Source organism: Lithobates pipiens, unplaced genomic scaffold (assembly GCF_037356315.1).
Source record: "Lithobates pipiens isolate NorthernLeopardFrog02 unplaced genomic scaffold, aLitPip1_a1.2 Scaffold_65, whole genome shotgun sequence".
Lineage (NCBI taxonomy): Eukaryota > Metazoa > Chordata > Amphibia > Anura > Ranidae > Lithobates > Lithobates pipiens.
Window position 1 is genome coordinate 106177 of NW_027507887.1, and position 22389 is coordinate 128565.

Sequence of the window (22389 nt, forward strand, 5' to 3'; positions counted from 1 at the left end):
ACTTCACTGGACAGAGAGGGGGCTCAGATAAGTATTAGAGGGGCTGAGGTGGACTGCTGTACACAGAAGGCATTAAGATAAAAAAAACCTTCTGACTTTACAACCCCTTTAACATATTAAAAGTTATCTGAGATTTTAATGACTGAGTTTAAACATACGTTAAGGTTTGGTATAACCTTGTCAGGCAGAATAATATTATAAATAGATATACAGTAGTGTTGGAAATATAAACCCACACAGCACTGAAAATCAGTATCGGAAGGAACATGTTGATAGATTTAGTTTAGTGCTCCACAGCTTTGAAAAAGCATTAACAAGATTTTCCACTGAAGGTTTCATTCTTTACTCCCTCCCATCATTACTGTCTTGTTTGGTTTCAGGCTGAACACAGCCATCAAGTTACACCACCTAAGGTCTTTTTAAAATATTGAATAGATCTTTACCTAAAATTATCCCAGCAGTTTAGGCTGAACGATAACATTAGTGAAGCCTTGGGAAAAGAGAGGAGAGCCCTATGTGAACACATGAGATTACAGTGATTTTATTTTTTTTAAATACAGATTTCCTGTAAAGGAATTGTATATATATATATAATTTCCCTATTTATTATAGCTAGGAGTAAAAAAATATATTTTACAAAATATATTATTTTAAATATGAACTATTGTTTATGAATATTTTATAGTCTAGACAGCAGGTGGAGCTTTCAGTTCAGTTTTGTTTTAGTTTCCTCTTTCTCCTCATGACCTCTTTTAAAATCCTGTTGTAAACACAGCTCAATAGTTCAAGCTAAAATTTACACAAACAAGTAAATGGTTTAGAGCAGTGTTTCTCCAGTCCTCAAGGCGCCCCAGCAGGTCATGTTTTCAGGATTTCCATTGATTTGCACAGGGGATTTGATCAGTTTCACTGCCATAATAATTACCACAGCCATTTCATCTTAGGGAAATCCTGAAAACATGACCTGTTGGGGCGCCTTGAGGACTGGAGTTGAGAAACACTGGTTTAGAGCAGTGGTCATCAACCCTGTCCACAGGGCTCACTAACAGGCCAAGTTGTATGTATTACCTTGGGGAGATGCAGACTAGAATACTGCAATCACTGAACAGAAAATGATATCACCTGTGATGTCTTCCAGTTATCTTGCAAACCTGGCCTGTTGGTGGGCCCTGAGGACAGAGTTGATGACCACTGCTTTAGAGCATCCCTTACAAAGCCAAAGTGTATATGGTACTGTGGTGTCTCTTTAGATAGCTCCTAGTACTCTGGGAATCTTTTATCTTATATTAATTGTTTATTTTTAAGGCAAAAATCTTTACAGGCTGTATAGTAAAAAAAGTGAACATTGATATTAAACATCAGTTGTAAAACCTATAAACAAACAAAAATTAAGACTACAAATCCCCAAAGCAATTATTATTTCCCTTTAAATATTGTGTTATGACATTCTACTGTGTTCACTAGCATGACCCTCCTAAACCTCATCGTATTGTAATTGTGCTGTATCCCTTAGTTTTGTAAAGCACTGCACAAACTGTTGACATTATATAAACCCTGTGAAATAATAATTAATGTTCCATTAAATTAATCATTACATATTCCTAAAAAAAAAAATAAGGTAGCATTTGAATATATAAATGCAAATTTTCCCAAATCATAATGCTTGTCTTAACCACTTGCCGACCGCCTCACGCCGATGTACGTCGGCAGAATGGCACGGGCAGGCATAAGCACGTACATGTACGTGATTTGCCTCCCGCGGGTCGGGGGCCCGATCGGGCCCCCGCCCGGTGCCTGCGGCGGTCGGTTTTCGTTCGGGAGCGATCCCGGACGAGGGGACGGCCATTCATTCATGGCCACCCCCTCGCGATCGCTCCCGACGAATGGAAATCCCCGGTGACATCACTTCCTCTCCTGTAATGTAAACACAGGAGAGGAAGTGATGTATTCTCTCCTCCGTGTCGGTATTTTTCGTTCCGACACGGAGGAGAGCGGATCAGTGAGTTGCACCAACACATCCCACACACAGTAGAACATGCCAGGCACACTCACACCCCCCCCTTTACCCCCCGATCACCCCCCCAATTACCCCTGCCCCCCCAGTCACAGTGACACCAATGTCATTTTTTTTTTTTTTTTTTTTTTTTTTGCATTGGTGTCATTTGTGACTGTAATAACTGTTAGGGCAGTTAGGGTTAGCCCCCTTTAGTTCTAATGTACCCCCCTAACCCCCCCAATAAAGGTTTAACCCCGTGATCACCCCCCGTCGCCAGTGTCACTAAGGCTGGGTTCACATTGCAGCGGTTTATGAGAACGAATGTGATTCGCACCGCACTGCAGTGCAAATCACATCCGATCTCTGTGCGATTCGAGTTCAGCCATTCGCCGCACCCGCCGCACCCGCCACACCCGCCGCACCCGCCGCAAATTCGCACGGGACCCTTTTTTTGGCCCGCAGCAGAATCGGATCGCATGGGTGTTCACACCATGCGATCCGAGTTTGCAGATCGCACTGCGATATGCGAACTGATCTGGGGGTGTCAGTAACATTTCACTGACACTCCCAGCAGTTCGCATAGGGCAGTGTGAACTGCCGCCGGGAGGCATGCGATGCGGGAACCCGCCGCGGATTCGCGGCGTTTCCGCATCGCTCCAGTGTGAACCCAGCCTAATAAGCGATCATTTTTCTGATCGCCGTATTAGTGTCACAGGTGACGCTAGTTAGGCAGGTAGGTATTTAGGTTCGCCGCAGCTTTTTATAGCGCTAGGGACCCCCATATACTACCGCATAAAGCCCCCTGATTGCCCCCTAGTTAACCCTTTCACCAGTGATCACCATATAACTGTTACAGGTGACGCTGGTTGGTTAGTTATTTTTTTATAGTTTCAGGGCACCCGCCATTTATTACCTAATAAAGGTTTAACCCCCTGATCACCCGGCAGGTGTCATTTGTGACTAATAACTGTTAGGGCAGTTAGGGTTAGCCCCCTTTAGTTCTAAGGTACCCCCCTAACCCCCCCAATAAAGGTTTAACCCCGTGATCACCCCCCGTCGCCAGTGTCACTAAGGCTGGGTTCACATTGCAGCGGTTTATGAGAACGGATGTGATTCGCACCGCACTGCAGTGCAAATCACATCCGATCTCTGTGCGATTCGAGTTCAGCTATACAGATAGTATGGCTGAATTCGTGTCGCACCCGCCGCACCCGCCGCAAACTCGCACGGGACCCTTTTTTTGGTCCGCAGCAGAATCGGATCGCATGGGTGTTCACACCATGCGATCCAAGTTTGCAGATCGCACTGCGATATGCGAACTGATCTGGAGGTGTCATTAACATTTCACTGACACTCCCAGCAGTTCGCATAGGGCAGTGTGAACTGCCGCCGGGAGGCATGCGATGCGGGAACCCGCCGCGCATTCGTGGCGTTCCCGCATCGCTCCAGTGTGAACCCAGCCTAATAAGCGATCGTTTTTCTGATCGCTGTATTAGTGTCACAGGTGACGCTAGTTAGGCAGGTAGGTATTTAGGTTCGCCGCAGCTTTTTATAGCGCCAGGGACCCCCATATACTACCGCATAAAGCCCCCTGATTGCCCCCTAGTTAACCCTTTCACCAGTGATCACCATATAACTGTTACAGGTGACGCTGGTTGGTTAGTTATTTTTTTATAGTTTCAGGGCACCCGCCATTTATTACCTAGTCTCACTAGTGTACCCCTAAATTTAGGGGTGTCTACTTTCTAAAATGGGGTCATTTGGGGGGGGGGTTTGTGCCATCTTGGCATTTTATGGCCTTCAAAACTGTAACGCCCTTAGAAAGCCTGAAGGCGGTGCTTGGTTTTTGGGGCCCCGTACGCGGCTAGGCTCCCAAAAAGTCCCACATATGTGGTATCCCCGTACTCAGGAGAAGCAGCAGAATTTATTTTGGGGTGTCATTTCACATATGCCCATGGCATGCGTGAGCAATATATCATTTAGTGACAACTTTGTGAAAAAAAAAAAAAGTTTGTAATTTTCCCGCAACTTGTGGCAAAATATAAAATATTCCATGGACTCAACATGCCTCTCAGCAAATAGCTTGGGGTGTCTACTTTCTAAAATGGGGTCATTTGTGGGGGTTTTGTGCCATCTTGGCATTTTATGGCCTTCAAAACTGTAATAGGTAGTGAGAAGTGAACTCAAAAAATTACGCCCTTAGAAAGCCTGAAGGCGGTGCTTGGTTTTCGGGGCCCCGTACGCGGCTAGGCTCCCAAAAAGTCCCACATATGTGGTATCCCCGTACTCAGGAGAAGCAGCAGAATTTATTTTGGGGTGTCATTTCACATATGCCCATGGCATGCATGAGCAATATATCATTTAGTGACAACTTTGTGAAAAAAAAAAAAAAAAAAAAAAAGTTTGTAATTTTCCCGCAACTTGTGGCAAAATATAAAATATTCCATGGACTCAACATGCCTCTCAGCAAATAGCTTGGGGTGTCTACTTTCTAAAATGGGGTCATTTGTGGGGGTTTTGTGCCATCTTGGCATTTTATGGCCTTCAAAACTGTAATAGGTAGTGAGGCGTGAAATCAAAAATTTACGCCCTTAGAAAGCCTGAAGGCGGTGCTTGGTTTTCGGGGCCCTGTACGCGGCTAGGCTCCCAAAAAGTCCCACATATGTGGTATCCCCGTACTCAGGAGAAGCAGCAGAATTTATTTTGGGGTGTCATTTCACATACGCCCATAGCATGTGTGAGCAATATATCATTTAGTGACAACTTTGTGTAAAAAAAAAAAAAAAATTTTTTTTTTGTCATTATTCAATCGCTTGAGGCAAAAAAATAAAATATTCAATGGGCTCAACATGCCTCTTATCAATTTCCTTAGGGGGTCTACTTTCCAAAATGGGGTCATTTGGGGGGGTTTTGTACTGCCCTGTCATTTTAGCACCTCAAGAAATGAGATAGGCAGTCGTAAACTAAAAGCTGCGTAAATTCCAGAAAACGTACCTTAGTTTGTAGATGTGACAACTTTTGCGCAAACCAATAAATATACAATTATTGACTTTTTTTTTACCAAAGACATGTGGCTGAATACATTTTGGCCTAAATGTATGACTAAAATTGAGTTTATTGGATTTTTCTAATAACAAAAAGTAGAAAATATCATTTTTTTTCAAAATTTGCGGTCTTTTTACGTTTATATCGCAAAAAATAAAAATCGCAGAGGCAATCAAATACCATCAAAAGAAAGCTCTATTTGTGGGAAGAAAAGGACGCAAATTTTGTTTGGGTACAACATTGCATGACCGCGCAATTACCAGTTAAAGCAGCGCAGTGCCAAAGTGTAAAAAGACCTCTGGTCATTTACCAGCAAAATGGTCCGGTCTGAAAGTGGTTAATAAGCACATTAAGTCTTTGTGCATAAACTAGCAGATATATTATTATACATATAACTTGACATTTAACTGTATTGCTATATATTTGGTATTGTAACGTAATGCAACCTAAAGCCATGTACAGAATATTGCTTAGGTTTCACCGGGTATGTCATGCCATTTCTTCTACATGCAGTGTTAAACAGAACAAGATATCTCCATATATTGCAGACTAATATGATTTAGTACCTGTCCTTGGTCTCGCTTGGCACTCTGTGTGCTTCCTTGCTGCAGTATCAGCTAACACCTTGATGGTTATTCAAAGTTGCCCATCTGACAGAAGTTATTTAATGTCCTGCAGCCTGGCACAAAACATTTCTAACTGCAAATCCATCAATGTCAGGAAGACATTGCTAGCAAAACAAACAGTTGCCAAATGCAACACAGTTCACAGGTATTTGGAAACAAGTCATACAGTTTTTCTAGAGTTTTAAGGCAGCGGTCTTGGTGGTAAAATTATTAACAGTTTTAAATGCATGGAAGCAAATTTTAATTGATAAAAATAGAGAGGTTGCCATTGCTACCTGAAAATGCTATTTTCTTTCTTTCTCTTGATCCAATACTTTTTAAACCAGAACTTCCCCTAAAAGGGGAAGTTCCCCTTGTTTGAATTCTCCTCCCCTCCACTGTCACATTTGGCACTTTTTTAGGGGGAGGGGGGAGTGGGTACCTGGATCTGACAGGTACCCGCTCCCACTTCTAGTCAGATGCACCATGATGATCTGATCTGGAAGTTCAACCCCCCTCCGCCATCTTCTGGGACACATCACAGGTCCCTGCAGACTACGGGACCATTCACAAGACACAGCAGAGTTCAATCATGTGTAGTAGGAGCCTGGCTGTGAAGCCACAAGGCCTGTTTGCCCTACTTGAAATACCAGGGTCTTCACCCAAAGCCTATTAGAGAATCGGCGTGGGTGAGGAAATCGCAGGATCCCTGGACTGGTAAGCATCCTTATATTAAAAGTCAGCAGCTACAATATTGGTAACTGCTGACTATAACATTTTTAGGAGAACCTGGAGCTTCTTTTTAAATCACTGATCTGAAACAGGTATGCAGATTAGAAACAGTGAAGTTGATTTGCATACTTGTTCTTGGTTAGTGATGCAGAAAGTACTGCAGCCTCTGGGTAAGAATGACAGCTGTGGAAAACTGGCATTTTTAGAAGGAGAGGTCAGCAGTGGCAGTCTTGATATTTCTTACAGGTGTCCATTAATGTAATGTGTGGAAAATGGGAGCTGAAAGTATCCACACGCAGTTGTTTATGTATCTTTTTAAAAGGCCACAAATAGTCACATATTTAAATAATATCAAAGGACAAAAATGTAATATAATGCAGCACATCAGCTCTTTTATGTGTTGGCTGCATTTGTTTTCTCTTCAGGCTTTTTTTCCCTAGATATTCAGCTGACCCTGCCAGGAACACACTTCTGCCCTAGAGTGACAACGCTTACTCACAGTACTGTATCTGTGGGGCAGCAGTCTTGTCGCCCTAGGACAGGAAATTTGCACTAGCATTACAGAACACTCCCCCTATCTTCATTTCTCTCGCGTGTAGTTGCCTGCACGAAAAGAGAGAAGGACCATGGCAGCATGATGTGCTGGAATAGCTTTTGGTCTGTCGAATGGAAATTGACAGCTCTGGCTGCTCACATAGAAGAGCCTAATCCGACAGCTTGGAGGTGGTGAAACCTTTTACATACAAATGAGCACTATGGTGCCTGTCACAGAGCTACTCCCTTGGTGGACTCTACCCCTACCTGCAGATCAAACAGCTATGATATATGGAGGAGAACTATACACAGACTGGATCTAGCAGGGAGATAGGGGTATCAAGCTAAGAGAGACTGTTGGCGCTTATGACTTTAGGTCACACCACCTAGTATACTATCCAGATGTAGTACCAGTATGTGCCCTTAGCACACTCCGCTTCTGTACACCAGTTGGTGCCAGCTTGGCTGAAGCATACAATCAGCAATTGGACAGCAGGTATGATCCATCCATTTCACCTAGGCGTTAAGTCATATGGGACTTATAGATTACTGGGATATTACCATCTATCTACAGGATTGCAACATGTTTGTTTTCGTCAACACTTATCCTGGACTGGGTTCAACAGTATCTACTGAATATATAGCTCTTCAGAAGCAGGCTATCAGAGATTACTTAAAATCTGTGGCGGGGAGGACTGGGTTGTAGGGTGGATACAGGGGACAGGGTGACTTGTGCCGCATACACACGATCGAATTGTCTGGCGTACCTAGTCCGACATACAATCCGACGGATAATCCGGCGGACTTTCTATCGAACAGACTTGGCTACACACGGACACACAGAAAGTCCGGCGTTTGCTAGCGTGATGACGTACAGCATGTACGACGGGACTAGAAAAGGGAAGTTCAATAGCCAGTAGCCAATAGCTTCCTTTTTTGTACTTGCTTCTGAGCATGCGTCATTCTTAGTATGCCGTGCTAGCATACTGACAAACGTATTGTCCGCTGAAACCCAAGTCCGACGGAAAGATTGGAGTGCAAAAATACTTTTTTAGTCTGCCAGACTTCACGCTGGAAAAGTCTGCTGAAGCCCACACACGATCAAATTGTCTGCTGAAATGTGTTTCGGTGGATTAAGTACGCCGGATGATCTGATCGTGTGTACGCGGCATTCAGGACACTGAGTGAGGTGTGGGCTTTCTTAGGGGGGTGTTCAGGTGAATGGGTGGGATTCAGGCGGGAGGGTTGGTAAGGTTGGAGGATTTCCCCCCTATAGTGGTAGCGGGCACACTCCATGTATTTTGTCATACTTTTTATGTCCAATATAATAAACTGCATTTAGTAGCCTTTGAGGTGCTCTATTCTTGTGGCATTTGTTTTTTGTGTAAAACTTATTGCACATGAGCTGAATGTTGGGCATTCGTCCTGTGTGTATGGCTGCCGGTCTGACAGAAGTCAGCTGTTGGTTCTGTCAGATGTGCATGCTGGAAAACCAGTGGCTGTCCAGCTCCCAATCAGCCGGCGGCAGATATCACAGACCAGAGTGTTCTAGCATGGGGGGAGAGGGGCATTCCTGCATCCCCGTCAGACAGCTTAGTGGGGAAAATCACTGTACTAACGTTGGATCGTTAGTACAGCAGTTCTGATCGGAGCTGTCAGTTTTTTTTTCTAACCTGCTGATTTGAATGGAAAAAAAAAATGATAGTGTGTACTAGGCTTCATTTTCGGATTACACCTCCCCTTCAGTTGGGTTTGGCACTTTGCTGAGTTACCACTCCCCTGATTCCTTTTTTAGTGGGGTTGTTGGAGCTACACTATTCACCTATTGCTACTTTCTCTAGGATCAGTTGTATCACTACAGACAATTGCATTGTGTACAATATGTCTTTTTTTTTTCAAAGGTGGAAGACAAGTTAGGTAAGAATAGTTACATCAAAATATGTGTCTGCATTTTTAAGCCACGGCACATTGTTTTGTCTGTGGTGCTATAAAAAAGCTAAAAATACAGGCCTGAATATTCTGACTGATAGACAGCTACATTATACCATATGTCAAGCTTTGACTCCGGCAATAATAAACTATTGTATAACGTGTTCTTAGTCTGAACATAAATATCAACTCAATTAATTTACTTTCATGCAGCTAACCACATTGCTGGAATTGTTATTCATATGTGACTAATCTTTACATATTGAAGGCATGAATTAATCCACTTTGAACACATCAGCTGATTTTATATGATTATTAATCTTGGACAAATAATTGCCTTCACAGTAGCTCCAATATTATATTGTTCTGGTCACCTGCTGCTCTTCAGACATGTTTCATGAACATTGTTTAATGGCACTGTGCCAGTCTCCACCAATATTCTATCACCCGCAGAGATCCAATCTTACTACCACAGTAGGGATAGTGTTCAGTTCCTCCATAGACACCCTCTCAGTTTATACAAGCCCTCACTCAACAACACCATTTACACCATTCACATACAGCGTTCAATAGACCACTCAATCCCAATCCATGAAACATATGATCGCTTTGTTTTACCAGCATCTCTTATATAGTAAGCTACACATTCCAATGCACTTTCAACTGTATTAGAAGGAAAAATACCTCTTTCTATTTTTGGAAAACTATGCAATCTTACAAAAGGCAGCTGACTTTACATTTTCCTATACTTTATTTTTGGCAGATATGAAATAATGGCAAATAAAATAGAAATAGCCACAGCAAAGCAATTTGAGGATCCTGGTTCGATACCAGGGGATCCTAATAAAATATACACACTTCATATGCATTTTTTTTTGTTTTACTTGATTTTAGCTGGATGCAGGATGTGATGCTTTGACTGACATGGAGGTAGTCATGCATTTGAATTGCTTGCCGACATCTGAAAGTGCAATCACATCCAACACCCCCTTATCTCTGCAAAGCTCAGTGGAGAAATCAAGAATCAGTCAAAGTAGACAAGGCATTTAGAAAAGCTTTAGTGTTCCCTCTGTCATCAGTATACTAGTGCCATACAAGTTTAAATAGATTGAAGGAGAACATTGCAAACTTTGTGAGATTAGATAGCAACCTGCTGAACTCATTTTTAGATTCTGACAACCTAAGACACATATAACATGCTGGTAATGATGAACGGGATCTAGGATGCTTGCCAGCTCATTTCTCACTACTGTTTGTCTATGTTTTCTAAATGTGTTCTGGTATACTGTATAATATTAGAGCTGAAGGTAATGCACAATTAGGGATTACTTGACAACTTGAATGCAGTATGTGTTCTAAAGAAAATTCTGAAATTTACATTTTTCTCTGGTTAAGTATCTACCACAAGATTACAAAAAGTGAATAATGATTTGCAACGTTCACAGCAGAATAGGGTCTGGCAAAATCTAGTGTTCCAGTTCCAGCCATTCTACTCATAATGTCACATCGTTGTTTTGTACATGTGCAAATCTAGTGAATTAGTAAAATATAAAGTAAATGTAAAGATATATATATATATATAATCATGCTCTCCAACTAGTCAACACAAAAAAAGACAAGTCAACTGTTTTAGCATCTCGGGTTTTGATGCATCCATTTGCAAACACATGTGTATGCACTATGCTGAATAAAGGCATCTCTGCTATGTGTGGTCCCTAACTCCAAACTATCTAAACTCCAAACTGGAGCATATATGCGGCAATGCAATACCTGAGAGTAGGCTTACCTGGAAGCAGCTTTTTTAACCACCTCCCGCCCATCATATTGTGAAATGACGGGCAGGCGGCAGCTCTATTGTTCTGGGATGACATCATATGAAGTCATCCCACTCTAGCTGCGCTTGCACACCCATGGGGGTGCACAGCACAGCGATTGTCGGCGCACTGTGCGTCTGGTGGGTGTACAAGCGCAGCTAGAGTGGGATGATGTCATATGACGTCGGCCCAGAACAATAGAGCTGCCGCCTGCCTGTCATTTCACAATACGGTACGTGGGAGGTAGTTAAAGGAGCTGCTGACAAGACTCTTTACCCTTGTGATCGGCTATGTCCAATCACAGCTGGCCACATTTAAACAAGGAAATGCCGGTGATGCCAGTCAGTTCTGCTTTTTAGTGCCCATCAGTGCCTGCTCATCAGTGCTGCCCATCAGTGCCGCCAGTCGGTGCTGCCTATCCATGTTGCCTATCAGTGCCGCCTAACAGTGCCCATCAGTACCACCTATTAGTGCCCATCAGTGCCACCTATCAGTTCCTATCAGTGCTGCATATTAGTGCCTCCTCATCAGTGCCACCTCATCAGTGCCCATCAATGCAGTTTATCAGTGCCCATCAGTGTAGCCTCATCATCGCACATCAGTGAAAGAGAAAAATTACTTATTTACAAAATTTTATAAAAGATACTAAGAAAAAAACAAGAAAAATCCCAGTGGTGATTAAATACCACCAAAAGAAAGCTCTATCTGTCTCAAAAAAGTGATAAAAATGTAGTTTGGGTACAGCGTTGCATGATTGTGCAATTGTCATTCAAATTGTGACAGCACTGAAAGCTGAAAATTGGCCTGGGCAGGAAGGGGGTGAAAGTGCTCAGTATTGAAGCAGTTAATATCCCACCCCCAAGGATCTTTTCTTCTAGACTGGTGTATATTGTAAAGCTCTATGGTGTATTTATAAAGAGAGTAGAATATGGAGATAAAATAACACTTTGTGAAAAAATCTGTTCACAAAACAAAAGAAGGTGATAGTTAAATATCTATTTTATGCAAAGAAATACCAATTCCACACCTACTGTATGTAATAGTTTTGTATAAAGGGTGATTGATTTGGTAAGAAAATGATTGCGACGTAATTAACAGAATTGAAATAACTCAAACACTTTAGTGAATTGGGCATTAGTGCGCACAGAAGCAACAGTGCCGAAGGTGGGGAGTCAGTTGCTGACACCATTACTGTAAACATTTGCATCCAACAGCATACAGCTGTGCCCATTGCTGTCATATTAAATATAATATTGGCTAGTTGTGTCTAAAAATTACATAAAGAGTCTTGAATATTAAAAGGTGTTTTTGTTTTACTGACTAAAACATGTTTGGAAATACCAAACAGATACAGATAGGGACCACACATTATACTTGTTCCTGTTTTTTTTTTTTTCGTGAACACTTTTTCTTAAACAGTGATTTAAATTTGACATGGTTTAAAAGATGTTTTAAGCTATCTCCTTTTTTATACCCTTAGGTTTTCGAAGAATATGAAGAACCCAACCCAGAAAGCATGAACTAACAAGAAAGTCATTGTAAAATTGCACCTTCCATCATCTCTGCCAGGTAATTTCTAAAGTGCCTTAACACATTACATTTTGGAAAACACTTATCTGAAGCCAAACTGACATTCATTTCCACAAGACACATTCTCAAATTCATTTTGAAATAGTCTACAATGTAAAATAAAGACCCAATTTGACATTTTTTTTATGTCTGTATTGCAACTTATAACCTTTTCACAATATTTGTGGTCTGTGTCTAAAGATACTCTGCTGTATATTTTGGGCAAAATTAATTACTTTATTCTGATGTTGTTGCCACTCACAGTGTAATTTAAAATGAGTACCAATGAGCAAATAAAAACAGATTACAGAGCAACGGAAAACAAGTAATCTGGTTATATTTGATTTATATATGTTGTGATTACTAGTCAGGACTTTTGATTGATCTATCATATATCCCAGACCTCCAACTACTTAAACGTCTGCAGAAACTTTAGTCAGGCTCTGCAACCCACAATTGCCATTAGACCCCTTTCACACTGGGGCCATGGGTGTGTCGGTGGTAAAACTCCACTATTTTTAGCAGCGATTTACTGCCAATTTAGTGGCACTATTCATCCGCCAGCGTGGTGCTTTTATCCCACCCCCCCGCTAGTGGCCAAAAAAAGGGTTAAAACCACCGCAAAGCGCTGCTGCATCCGCTTCCATTAGCTGGGCCGAAACAACGTCACTCCCACTCATGCGCAGAAGCCTTGTCATCTCAGCACTGGCAAAATTCTTACACTGAGCATGTGCAGCTCAGTATACAGTGAGGACAGGCCAGTAAGTAACTTTATTGCAGAAGAGTCATGCTGTAGCATGTCTCTTTCTGCAATAAAAATCCTGACTGTTCGCATTTTTTTTTCTTTTTTTAGGTAAAGTTCTATTTTAAAATGTCCTTTTTATAAGGGAATTATTTATAGACATAGTACATGTACAGTTTAATGTTCACATATGATTTCCTGAAATGATAAAACTTTTATGCAGTGCAGTGGAATCTCTTCTGCCATATCCTGCAATTATACCTACTTTTTTTTAGTCCCCATGGATTATCTCTATTTTACATGAAATGTAGATATCTGATTCACAGATCTTTCTTAAATATATACAGTATTCAGGTGCTAGTCCTTATTATTTGTAATATATTCACTTAGGTTTTTTTATGATAATTCATCAGCATGTGACAATACACATTTAAAAAACATAAAAGCTCCTTGAAGAAGATGTACAATCTAGGAATTTAGGATCAGATCAAATTAACACCAATACGGGAGATGCCAACCTACTTTCCAGTGAAGTGCATGTGACTTCATGTGACTTGCTGTACTGGTGACAGACACTTGTGCCATGAACAGTTGCAATTGGCCAATAATTAGCAATTACCATAAGCTCCTGAATTCTGTATAAATAGCCTCATTATTTACAGTCTGTTTTCAGTTTTGGGAAATAAGTGGGCATTACCAGTTTGAAAATCTAAGTCCACTAAACTCAGAACATATCAAACTCACGTAGGACCATGCACAACATGCGGGTATGTAGAATGTACTGCATATGCTCTGGAATCATTTTAAAGCTGTAATTTAGAAGCATTAAAGTTTATTATTCTATCCTTAATATTAAAGGTGACTATGTGCTTGGAGCTTAGAGAGTTACCCATAGTCATCTTAGTGATACAGAAAATCAGAAGGATTTCAATTTTCAATGGATTTGTCTGCTGGCAGGTAATCTTGGGTAGTGTTTTCAAAGTGTGTGCTCACAGGTGGTACTCTCCTCACTGTAGGTGAGACACTGCAGAATGCTACTACTTTACAGCGACGTATGTTTACTTTAGTGTCATTGACAGCTACATGCAGGGAGTTTGAAACAGTATGGGTTGGTATGGGTACCAGTGGAATTTTGGAGATGACAAGTCCAGTATAAAGCTGGCAGTGCAGATGACTGATACATGCTGCAGTTTTTAATACCACACATAGTACTTAGCTGCTCCAATGCCTTTATATGTGTTACACAATTAGAAAAAGTTTGGAAAATGGTGCAAGGTCTAGGGGATAAAATATATTGGAAAGCATCTGCTTGACTCTTAATTTATATTATGCCCCCTCTGTAACCTTTGCAGATGCCTGTATGGATATGTATATAAGGTTTACACTACTGTCTGATATACTGGCTGTATTGACCTGTTTTTGCCTGTTGTAGGTGTTAATAAAATGTATACTTGGAAAAAAAAAAAAAAAAAAAATATATATATATATATATATATATATATATATATATATGTATATATATATATATATATATATATTGGAAAGACAGGAAAAACTTACTGTGCACAGTTTCGAGGGGAAGGAGGGGCACGATGTAATCATTTAAATACATTAAGAGTATGAATAAGGCTGAAGATGCCAGTATTCTCAAGTTGAAGCTGAGCTCAAGAACACAGGGACATGACCTTAAACTAGTAGGAGGAAAGGTCAATGGCTAACCTTAGAAAGTGTTATTTTACTAAGGGAATAGTGGGCAATTCTAGCAGACTTTCTTTAGAGGTAATGCATCATTTAACAGCAGGGGCTCTTTCAGGGAGGTGGTAAGCTTTATGGGTGGTACAGCAACAGCCGGCAGGCATTCAGGAGGCATTACCACTGCCTGTTTTGATAGGGTTTTCCTTACACTTTTTTAAATTTGCTGAAACCAATTTCACTTAGCTGCCTGCCACCTGTCAGATTCTGCGGCCCAAGTTAAAATTGCCATGATTGCGAAGCATAGCATCATGCCCACAGAATTTGTACAGCCCTGTCAGGCTGTAATGTGATGCCGCGTACACACGATCAGAATTTTCATCGGAAAAAATCTTGGATGGTTTTTCCGACAGAATTCCACTCAAGCTTGGCTTGCATACACATGGTCACATAAAAGTTCTCTGGACTTTGGGCTGTCAAGAACGCAATGACGTTCAACACTACGACGAGCCAAAAAAATTAATTTCACTGCTTCTGAGCATGCATCAAATTGTTTCCGAGCATGTTTAGGAATTTTGCATGTCGGAATTGCTACAATCTGAATTTCCGATCGGAACTTTTTCCGTCTGAAAAAATTGAAAAAGTGCTCTCAATCTTTTGCTGGCGGAAACTCCGTCAGGAAAAGTCAGATGGAGCATACACACGGTCGGAATTTCCGACCAAAAGCTCTCATCTGACTTTTGCTGGAGAGATTTCCGATTGTGTGTACGGGGCTTAAGAATATTGATGGGCAGTCAGGGGGCAATAAAACTGCAGCCCAGCCACCTGTTTTTACTGCTCTCCCCGGCCACTACTTTAAAAGAGCCCTAATTGAATTTAAACATGTTTAACATCAACATAGATATATCCTCAAACAAGACAGTTCCAAAAAATGGGTAGACTCAATGGTCAAATAAGTCTTTTTTTGTTGTCAGCCTTTGATGTTTCTTCTACATTGTGTTTAAAATGAAGAGTTAGAAACGATACTGAGTCTGCAGCTAACTCTGCATTTGTATTGCTTGCTAAATCACCAATATGCTGCTTTAGCAGATTTGTATTAATTTCCTGCCTTTTGTATGAATTGTTAGGTTTCAGTAAAATTAGATGGGCATTTCATTTTCTCATTTGTACAGATCAATTTTCCTTTAGGATAGATGGCTTAAAGCAGCTATAAACTAGACGATAAGCTAAGTTTGCTTCCAGTTTTTAAGGAAACGAAAACATATGATATCTATCTATAGACCTATGAAATGGACAAATTACCTTCAATGCAACCTACTGTATAATTTATTTAGGCTTATAGTGATGTCGTTATATTAAAATGTTTTTAATTCTTTTTAACATACCATAAAAACATGTATAAGAAGAAGAATAACATTATAAATAGATTGCAGAAAAGCACATATTATTAGTTTTAAATGGGTACTTAAGGTGTATCCATGGTAAAAATTTAAAATCTCAAATTAATTTCCACATTATATTTCTGTTATTTTCAGCCTACTCCTATCACTCCAAACAATTTTGAAGTTTATAAATGTACTTGAAGATCTCCACACATTTACTTCCATGAATTCTGTGGCATGTATTCACAATTCCCTGTGAGTAGGCACTGCTGTGTTACACATTTCATAGTTGAGAAGCTGGGGATCCATGCTGAGAATCCAGAAAGCTTTGGAAAGAGATGGCTAGCAGACAGGCAGCACTTACAACAAGAAAGCAGATACAGTAAAACCTTGGTTTGAGAGTAACTTGGCTTGAGAGCGCTTTGCAAGAGAAGCAAAATTTTCAAATAAATTTTGACTTGATATACAAGCGATGTCTTGATATACAAGTAGCGTCACGTCATAACTGAGTATAGAACAGAACAGCCGTAACTAAGTTTAGCAATATGGCTACATTGAAACATTAATGAAGGTACAACATTTAGCAAGTCACATGGTTGATGTTTAAAACAGGCACATATTGTACCTTCATTAAATGTAACCATATTGCTACACTTAGAGGCGCCTCTCTCTTTTATAATCTGTAGCTCCTGATGGATTTTGCTTTTAATCCCCTCATGGAGGTTTCCATTTGTGGATGGACATTTTATGGTTACACAACCTGGTCACATTGCTATAATCTTTTTATATGCACTATAAACTGAAAGACTTATAAAGAAATGGTTGTGGAATGAATCATTTGAGTTTCCATTATTTCTTATGGGGAAATTCGCTTTAATATACAAGTGCCTTGGATTACAAGCATGTTTCCGGAATGAATTATGCTCGCAATCCAAAGTATTACTGTATTTCAAGCAAGCTTGTATTGGATTGTCAATAGTAACTATTGTTTGTATTGTTATTACAGTGCTGATATTATAAAATGTAAGTGCATGTTGAGACCATAGCTTTCCTTGTATCTTTATTATCATTACTATTTTCTTTTTCCAACCACCAGTAGTGTAGCACTGTGTTTCAAAAGGAACATGTGTCATTCAGTCATAATTTTTTGTACACTATCATGGCTGTTCACGTGGTGCCTAATAATTGCAATTAACTTTCTAGAATACAATGCAGCCTTAAATGAGAATTCCTTCTCTGAGCAGCCTCTTTAACCAGTTGCCGACCGGCGCACGACGATGTACGTCGACAGCATGGCACGGGCAGGCATATGGGCGTACCTGTACGTCCCTGCCTTCCCGTGGGTCGGGGGCCCGATCGGGCCCCCGCCCGGTGCCTGCGGCGGTCCGTTTTCGTCCGGGAGCGATCCGGGACGAGTGGGCGGCCATTCATTCATGGCCACCCCCTCGCGATCGCTCCCGACGAATAGAAATCCCCCGTGACATCACTTCCTCTCCTGTAATGTAAACACAGGAGAGGAAGTGATGTATTCTCTCCTCCGTGTCGGTATTTTTCGTTCCGACACGGAGGAGAGCGGATCGGTGAGTTGCACCAACACTCTACACACACAGTAGAACATGCCAGGCACACTCACACCCCCCCGATCACCCCCCCAATTACCCCTGCCCCCCAGTCACAGTGACACCAATGTCATTTTATTTTCTTTTTTTTTTCTTTTGCATTGGTGTCATTTGTGACTGTAATAACTGTTAGGGCAGTTAGGGTTAGCCCCCTTTAGTTCTAATGTACCCCCCTAACCCCCCCAATAAAGGTTTAACCCCGTGATCACCCCCCGTCGCCAGTGTCACTAAGGCTGGGTTCACATTGCAGCGGTTTATGAGAACGAATGTGATTCGCACCGCACTGCAGTGCAAATCACATCCGATCTCTGTGCGATTCGAGTTCAGCCATTCGCCGCACCCGCCGCACCCGCCGCAAATTCGCACGGGACCCTTTTTTTGGCCCGCAGCAGAATCGGATCGCATGGGTGTTCACACCATGCGATCCGAGTTTGCAGATCGCACTGCGATATGCGAACTGATCTGGGGGTGTCAGTAACATTTCACTGACACTCCCAGCAGTTCGCATAGGGCAGTGTGAACTGCCGCCGGGAGGCATCCGATGCGGGAACCCGCCGCGGATTCGTGGCGTTTCCGCATCGCTCCAGTGTGAACCCAGCCTAATAAGCGATCATTTTTCTGATCGCCGTATTAGTGTCACAGGTGACGCTAGTTAGGCAGGTAGGTATTTAGGTTCGCCGCAGCTTTTTATAGCGCCAGGGACCCCCATATACTACCGCATAAAGCCCCCTGATTGCCCCCTAGTTAACCCTTTCACCAGTGATCACCATATAACTGTTACAGGTGACGCTGGTTGGTTAGTTATTTTTTTATAGTTTCAGGGCACCCGCCATTTATTACCTAATAAAGGTTTAACCCCCTGATCACCCGGCGGGTGTCATTTGTGACTAATAACTGTTAGGGCAGTTAGGGTTAGCCCCCTTTAGTTCTAAGGTACCCCCTAACCCCCCCAATAAAGGTTTAACCCCGTGATCACCCCCCGTTGCCAGTGTCACTAAGGCTGGGTTCACATTGCAGCGGTTTATGAGAACGGATGTGATTCGCACCGCACTGCAGTGCAAATCACATCCGATCTCTGTGCGATTCGAGTTCAGCTATACAGATAGTATGGCTGAATTCGTGTCGCACCCACCGCACCCGCCGCAAACTCGCACGGGACCCTTTTTTTGGTCCGCAGCAGAATTGGATCGCATGGGTGTTCACACCATGCGATCCAAGTTTGCAGATCGCACTGCGATATGCGAACTGATCTGGGGGTGTCATTAACATTTCACTGACACTCCCAGCAGTTCGCATAGGGCAGTGTGAACTGCCGCCGGGAGGCATGCGATGCGGGAACCCGCCGCGCATTCGTGGCGTTCCCGCATCGCTCCAGTGTGAACCCAGCCTAATAAGCGATCGTTTTTCTGATCGCTGTATTAGTGTCACAGGTGACGCTAGTTAGGCAGGTAGGTATTTAGGTTCGCCGCAGCTTTTTATAGCGCCAGGGACCCCCATATACTACCGCATAAAGCCCCCTGATTGCCCCCTAGTTAACCCTTTCACCAGTGATCACCATATAACTGTTACAGGTGACGCTGGTTGGTTAGTTATTTTTTTATAGTTTCAGGGCACCCGCCATTTATTACCTAGTCTCACTAGTGTACCCCTAAATTTAGGGGTGTCTACTTTCCAAAATGGGGTCATTTGGGGGGGGTTTGTGCCATCTTGGCATTTTATGGCCTTCAAAACTGTAACGCCCTTAGAAAGCCTGAAGGCGGTGCTTGGTTTTCGGGGCCCCGTACGCGGCTAGGCTCCCAAAAAGTCCCACATATGTGGTATTCCCGTACTCAGAAAAAGCAGCAGAATTTATTTTGGGGTGTTATTTCACATATGCCCATGGCATGCGTGAGCAATATATCATTTAGTGACAACTTTGTGAAAAAAAAAAAAAAAAGTTTGTAATTTTCCCGCAACTTGTGGCAAAATATAAAATATTCCATGGACTCAACATGCCTCTCAGCAAATAGCTTGGGGTGTCTACTTTCTAAAATGGGGTCATTTGTGGGGGTTTTGTGCCATCTTGGCATTTTATGGCCTTCAAAACTGTAATAGGTAGTGAGAAGTGAACTCAAAAATGTACGCCCTTAGAAAGCCTGAAGGCGGTGCTTGGTTTTCGGGGCCCCGTACGCGGCTAGGCTCCCAAAAAGTCCCACATATGTGGTATCCCCGTACTCAGGAGAAGCAGCAGAATTTATTTTGGGGTGTCATTTCACATATGCCCATGGCATGCATGAGCAATATATCATTTAGTGACAACTTTGTGAAAAAAAAAAAAAAAAGTTTGTAATTTTCCCGCAACTTGTGGCAAAATATAAAATATTCCATGAACTCAACATGCCTCTCAGCAAATAGCTTGGGGTGTCTACTTTCTAAAATGGGGTCATTTGTGGGGGTTTTGTGCCATCTTGGCATTTTATGGCCTTCAAAACTGTAATAGGTAGTGAGAAGTGAACTCAAAAATTTACGCCCTTAGAAAGCCTGAAGGCGGTGCTTGGTTTTCGGGGCCCCGTACGCGGCTAGGCTCCCAAAAAGTCCCACATATGTGGTATCCCCGTACTCAGGAGAAGCAGCAGAATTTATTTTGGGGTGTCATTTCACATATGCCCATAGCATGTGTGAGCAATATATCATTTAGTGACAACTTTGTGTAAAAAAAAAAATATATTTTTTTTTTTGTCATTATTCAATCGCTTGAGGCAAAAAAATAAAATATTCAATGGGCTCAACATGCCTCTTATCAATTTCCTTAGGGGGTCTACTTTCCAAAATGGGGTCATTTGGGGGGGTTTTGTACTGCCCTGCCAATTTAGCACCTCAAGAAATGAGATAGGCAGTCGTAAACTAAAAGCTGCGTAAATTCCAGAAAACGTACCTTAGTTTGTAGATGTGACAACTTTTGCGCAAACCAATAAATATACAATTATTGACTTTTTTTTTTACCTAAGACATGTGGCTGAATACATTTTGGCCTAAATGTATGACTAAAATTGAGTTTATTGGATTTTTCTAATAACAAAAAGTAGAAAATATCATTTTTTTTCAAAATTTGCGGTCTTTTTACGTTTATATCGCAAAAAATAAAAATCGCAGAGGCAATCAAATACCATCAAAAGAAATCTCTATTTGTGGGAAGAAAAGGACGCAAATTTTGTTTGGGTACAACATTGCATGACCGCGCAATTACCAGTTAAAGCAGCGCAGTGCCAAAGTGTAAAAAGACCTCTGGTCATTTACCAGCAAAATGGTCCGGTCTGAAAGTGGTTAAATGTCGATGAGATGTTTCTTTTTGCAATCTTGGCAAGTTCACAATATTATATTCAGCATGAATACAAGATCAATAAAATCATTTCCAGACTAAATTTAAATGTGACAGTTATTTGTGTGCCTCAGTTGAACCTCCCAAATGTAATGGCACTTATAGGGTCCATTGACACTATTTTGGAGCATTAGGGCATGCATGTAAAAGCACGTGCTGTGCTTTAATGTGCGTTACATTAAGGAAACGCATTTATTTACATGGACTGTATAAGGCACCAAGCGCATCAAAACATACCATATCTAGTAGCACACTTTACCGAATGTCAACACATTCACATTCACTGAATGACAGTGCTTGCACCAACATGTGCACCAGGGGCGGCCCGTCCATTAAGGGTGCCACCACCTCATCCATGCCACCCCCTATATGATTATTAGATAAATTCATGCATATCATGAATCTATCCATGGCCGCCGCGGCCACCCCCTATTCATGCCTCCGGCCCCTTTCAGGATGCTGGGCGCATGAATTGCAGTGGCGGGCGTGTTTTTTTGAAGCACCTGATTAGAGCTATAGGCTCTAATAAGCTTCAAAATAGGGTGGACTCAGCGCAGAGCATTGCGCTCAGAGCCCACCCGGGTGGGTTAGAAAAGCAAATGATTATTCACTTTTCTAACACTGAATCGCCTAACCTCCAATCAGGAAGCGCGGGTCTGATACCCACTTCCTGATTGGCTGAAAGGTGAGGTAATCCTATTGGACACCTAGGAGGAGGAGGAGGGGAGCCGCCGTGAGCCGTGATCCACACCACAGGAGCAGGAAGAAAGCTGCCGGACACGCTGCCTGCCCGCCCATTTCTTAGATGGGGTAAGTGCGGGGCTTTGATGTCCCGACTGTCCTCTGGGGGGAAAGGAAAAACACACCAGCCACCACTAATGTGCACGTTACTGCAACGCAATAGAGTAAATGGGTCCTAATGTTTACTTAGCATAATGAATATGGTGAAGCTGTGTTCATCCAATCACGTGCAAGCAAAAATCCAGATTTTTTACCATTTCCATCACACAAGATTGGACAGTTGAAAGGAACACAGCTTTATTTTCACCTTGGAAAGTGAACAGTCACTTTTCTTTTAGTAAATAAATCCCAAATTAATGAAATGTATATTAATCTGTACCAACAAATTAAAAAGTGGACTAGGGTTTAGTCATCTCGGAACAAAATGAGCTTCGCTACATGGAAGAAACGGAAATAGCAGTCAATTTTAATGTATGCTGGGAAATAACTTTTTTAATTGGATTCTCTAGTTTTCCTGTGTTGCAGGTTACATAGTAGGGCAAGATCCATATGGACAGCACTATAGAAGATGCACACTCATTTTTTTCCCCCTGTATAGACAAATGGAAAATATGAAGTGGCATCTAAAAAA

At 41.8% G+C, this 22389-nt stretch overlaps 1 protein-coding gene across 1 annotated transcript in view; it reads left to right on the plus strand.

The window, feature by feature from the left end:
* Positions 1–12133: 12133 nt before the first annotated feature.
* LOC143958923 (uncharacterized) overlaps positions 12134–22389 on the plus strand; it is a 382425-nt gene continuing 372169 nt past the window's right edge. The window contains exon 1 of the mRNA XM_077467909.1: positions 12134–12224. The gene's annotated coding sequence lies outside the window, so the exon portion shown is untranslated. The remainder of the gene's footprint in view (positions 12225–22389) is intronic.